The sequence below is a fragment of the Anabas testudineus genome, chromosome 3 (assembly GCF_900324465.2).
Source record: "Anabas testudineus chromosome 3, fAnaTes1.2, whole genome shotgun sequence".
NCBI classification, from domain to species: domain Eukaryota; kingdom Metazoa; phylum Chordata; class Actinopteri; order Anabantiformes; family Anabantidae; genus Anabas; species Anabas testudineus.
In genome coordinates, this window is record NC_046612.1 from 21,328,832 (window position 1) to 21,334,212 (window position 5,381).

A 5,381-nucleotide genomic window follows, 5' to 3' on the forward strand; every position below is an offset into this window, starting at 1 on the left:
CTGCCTGCAGCCAAATGCGCCATTTCAATTATAGCGCAGGGCTTGGATGGAGATATCTGCCCAGAACACCCCCCCCCCCCCTCCCCACCTTACTCTCCCATGAAAGCAGGCAGCCTCCAGACCTTTGGAAAATAAGATTCTGGCTGATTATTGTTACATTTCAATATGGAAAAGACACGCTGCAAGTGGTGACGCGCACAAGTGATGCGCCCGAGTGAAAGGGGAAAGAGGGAGTCAAGCAGGTGCTCACGCCGAGGAGACCATCATTTATTTATTTGCATGTTTGTTTATTTGCGGGTAAATAACTGTGAATAATTGATGCAACATAGAGCCCAGTAATTACTCTGTACCAGCATCCTGTAAGAGGCGTCAAGATTCGTTTCTTGATATTTGGCGCCAACCAGCGTAGGAACTTATTATTGGTCCACAGGAAAGAAATGAACACAGCCAATGCTTGGAGAACCTTGTCTACTTATTTTCACCATTACGAACAATTATGATGTATTACACTGATCTAACGGAACTTTCAATTGGCCCATTGCTTTCTTATTTCTCCGTTACACCCCTGGTATTGTACACTGTACCTTCATATGTCTTTAGCTTCCTTTGCATTAAAAGAGTAAAGTTTCAACCTTTAAACGAGAAATAAAACAGTTACACTGAAATGTGACAGCAGAACTGGTGCAAGTGTGAGAATGCGTCTCTCCTCGAAGCGGGCCAAGTCTTCATAATTAGACAGACCCCAGCGCGCCTCCGAGCGCTCCTGTCTCCCCCTCTGGCACAGATTTATTGTTTCCAGAGGTACAAACTGGAGGGGATACTGGATTTTTTTTCTCATTAAAGGAAACAAGCCCGCAGTTAGTTCAATTACACGAAGTATGCAGGGATGTTGTAAATTTAAAGATTTAAATAGCTTACAAAGTGGCCCCGGGCCCCATCAGTTAATTTCCTTAATTTATGGATTTTAGCGGAGTGTCTATGTGGAAGGGAAGAAGTAGGTCATCTTGAGGATTTGCATGCAGCTTTGAGATTTCTCAACAGTTCAAAACATCTGCCCTCCTGACCAGCACCTCTGCAGGTGAGTAGACCGGTGGATGCTTCTCTTTATTTAACTGACGCCGACTAATAAAACACGGATTTGTTTTCCTTTTCGGGATCAGAAATGCTGATCTGATCTTAATATGTGACCTAAGTAATGAGATTACTGATGTTCGGTCTGTCTGATCCACGTACAGAGATAACAGCCCTGTTCTAGTTTCATTAAAGGTTTATTCCACTAAATTACCCCCCAAACGTTTGCCTTTCCAAAACTATCAGAGTCACATTGGTACAGACTGCTGCTTAGTTCTGTGATAAGAGTTTGAAGCTGAAACGACATAAAACTGCACACATGAGCGGAACAAAAGGAAAATATGTCAAAATTTCAAAGTCTCCTTCAGACATGTGTTAATGAAGTGTATGAATTAATGCATGACCCTATAAGAATAATAACTTTGCCTGCAGGCTCAAAAGCAGGTGCTATTAGTGGTGTTGCCTGAAGTGGCACAGAGGAGGACAATATTGTGCCGTTCTCTTCCCCTTTCATCAGAGGATTATGATGTGAGTTTTCGAGCTTGTCTGGCTTGTACTGTATGCATTACCCTTTAGATACATTATGTCACAGCGGTTAGTGTCTCCGAGGTTACCCAGCGCTCTAAATCATCTCACCGTGTTTACTTTTAGAGGTTATGAAGTTATATGTTCTCCCTGTACACAAAGAGCAGAACTCTTTGTGTACATGATAATGCTGGATCACAGGAAGATGGAACATAGTACCATCTGCTGGTTAGCAGCCACATTGTGCTTAAACCGCTGTAATGAATGATGATTGTACATGGATGTGCTGTACACATGGTGTAGATTCATGAAGTTGATATGTGTGACATGCTGTTATATTCTGTGAAGCCTGTGCATTTTTCTTTTTCATAATTATTCCCGTGTTTTATAAAACTCAAGTCATTTCCATTAAAGCCTCATAGTGGCCCATGAACACTTGTCTTGTCTGATCCACATAACCCAGGTCACCTACACACTGTACTTGTGAAAACAGTAGGTATGATACAGTGACATCCAGCCTTCTAAACGCGAGAATTTGCAAGAATCTCTTTCAAGCATTCCAACATCAGATCAGCACTCCTACTTTCCCCTCTGGCATGTGGAGAAAGTTTGAAAAGAACATCCAGAACTTGCTTTTAGTAATCTGCATGCCCTGTGGAGCCCGGTTGCTGTCAATCGCTCCGTTCTTCCAGCCATTTGACATTCTGCTTGATGTCGGTGTGTCTGAGGTGCAGCAGCGACACATATTGTTCATTATTTCAGAGAGAGAGAGAGAGAGAGAGGGAGAGCGATTTATTAATAGAACGTGTGGGGTTGAGTTGCACACAAACACCTAACAAGCACAGCACAGAATTCCCTCAAGTGCTTAATGCCAGCAATTAAGTTTCCGAAAAAGCTGAGCACAAAGAGAGTCTGTACTGTCTGTGTACTTCTGAGAGTTGCTGTTATGAGTCAATCCCACTTTCACAGGTAAAACTGCAAAGACCCTCATGCTGTCATGTTAGCTCTTTGGTGTGTGCAGATTATTATGTGATTGGTTGAGACATCTAGTAAATATTAACCAACTGGAAAAAGTACCCAGTTGACTTTCACCCTTGTCATGATTTGCTTACTGATTTGGAGAAGTGGAAAGTAACTACTCTGAGTGAAAAGGGTTCCTCCTGTTCACACTGAACCCCAAGTTGCTCCAACGCCTGAACTGGCAGCTACATTGTCGTCAGTGTGTTCTGAATTTCCCCGTGAGGATCAATATATAGTAAAAAAAAGAGACTAACTTAGCAACAGAGTAAGTATTGACTGATGAGCCGATGGCCTGATTTCAACTGAAACAGATCCCTTAGCAATTCTGCTTTTACACAACTTCAAACTCTGGACCCGTCTTTGAGATTTGGCTGAAGAATCTCTTTTGCTGCCATCATGTGGTCCGAGCCACTAATCACAGAAGACGTACAAGATGTAAAGATAACTTGCTTGGTACCTGAACCTCTAGGCCTCCACGTAGTAGACCTTGTTGTGTTTGTCTGTTTCCCAGTTTGGGAAAACAGATTGATTTCAGTTTGTGGTCAGGGATTAGATCATGGTGTGAGGATTTACATTTCATTCAGGAACAGGTTATAATGTGACTTTGTTTTGTGTCCTTTCTTGTATCCAGACTCTCTTTGGTGATGGCTACAAGTGCAATACTCTCTTCTTTACATCTCAAAATATTTTCTTCTTTAAAAAAAAAAAAAGAAATCCTCTGAAATGTGTTATTCTGCTTCTGGCTGGAACCAGTCTTACACGCATCCAACGTCATGCCTTGAATGTGTGAACAGAGGAAAAATTATCTTTTGAGTTTGTTGCTGCTACTGTTTGGTTAGCAGTAACAACGTGAACAGTGTGATGTCTCCAATCACATCTGGTATGCGTCACATACCATTCCCCCCCCCACTCAACGTGCCTCGGGGGAAGACCCTGGCAGTGTGGAGCACCCACAGTCCTCATTAGACTGCATGTGTCATCATGACATCAACCAACAGCCTTGACTTATGCTTTATATTTACAATCATCCATCACAATGCTGTCATCACAACAGTCAGAAAACATGAATCTCGTCTTCAACGGTTTGCGCTTGCAGTACGTGCAGCATCCTTCAGGGCCTTTTGCTGTTCGTAGCCATGTTGTTGAGACTGGTAATGGCTTGAGACTGAAACTAGAGTCCCTGTCCTTTTGTTGTGCACTGAGCTCGCTAACAGCACAGAGGAGGGACAAGGTTTGATGTGTCTTCTGAAGGCCTGCTGCTTTGTCAACACTGAGGCCTCTGCACTGACACTATGGAAGAGCTGAGCCCCTCAGGGTGACAGGGAGGGAGGGGTGGGGTATGGGAGGGGTGGGAGGGAAGGGTGGGTCACTGCAGCCTGGTAAAAGGGAGTCAGAGAGAAAGCGAGACAGACAGAGGCGACGGGGGGAAGGGTGCCAGCTAGTGTGGCCAGCGCCCAGGGCTAGAGGAGAGTGCTCTGTGCAGCAGACTGCCTGATAGGGACTGAGGCTGCTGGCTGATGACATTTTATGGTCACAACATGCAATCCCACCAACTTTAGTTGGTGAAAATCCAGTTTTCATACACTCAACTGTGGGTTTTTTTTTTTGTGTTTTGTTACAGACACACAAAGAATGACGCAGTTCTGTGTGTCATCATGTCCTTTGAGCTTTAGTTCTTTTACAGTAAACAGAACGGTGGGTGGTAAAATAATGTCTAAAGTCACACCATATGGAAGCATAATAGACTTTTTCAACTCATTTTGGAGCTCTCATTTAGCAGAAACAGAGCTTAAAAAATGCTGTGCAATTCCCCTCGTAAGTCCTCTGTCCTGCAGAACACACACTTTCACTTACTGATTGTAATACTACTACAAACTGTAGAAAGCAATACTTTAAAAGTAGTAGTAGTAGTAAAAGTTCTTCTTTCACCACTAAACACTTGTTTCATGCACCAGTCACTGATGTCATGCTGCACCACTTCCTCTAAGCAGCTTTTCCACAACCAGAGTCAAGATCCCATTGTTTGCGGGATGTGTCGTTGTGGCTTGTTACCTTATGATATATCTGTGTTGTGCACTGAATCTGAACATGTCCGCCGTCCTCCAGAGGGTGAGACAGAGCAGAGGCTCGGGCTCGCCAGAGGCACTGCTCTCTCTCAGGCTGGCCTGATGCACACTGAGAAGCCAGTGCCCTGCAGACATTGCTTTCTTTCCCCAACACTTTAGCGCTAAGTGGCCATAAGCAGCACTGGGTTTTCATTGTGCATGCAAGCAGAGAGTTTATTGTCTCACTAATCATTATGGTTCAATTGTGTTTGTGTGTGTGTGTGTGGTCTCAGTGTAGCTTTCCTCTCTGTTTCAGCTCTGACCTCATCCTGTCAGTTTACACTTCTGAAATGGAGTACCGCTTTATTTCTGTGAAGCCACTGCGCAGAGATGAGCAAAGCTCTGTCAGCCATGAGACAGTTGGTGTCTTCCTTGGTTTGTCTGGAAACACATTGAACATGTCCTGTGTCTTTGTCTTTTATTCGAAGTACTTCAAACAAGTGAACAACAACACAAAGGAAATTATGCCATCCTTTTTTTTCTACAATAAAAATCATAACAACAATCAGTAGTTGAAGACGCACTAATTCACGTGTTTTATATTAACAATGGTAACATGCACTCTGCAGCTCTTCTGCTCTACAGAATATGTCAGCTCAACATTTTGCTATTATGACCCATAATGCTACTGATTTGTAGTCACTCTCACAACTCCACCTA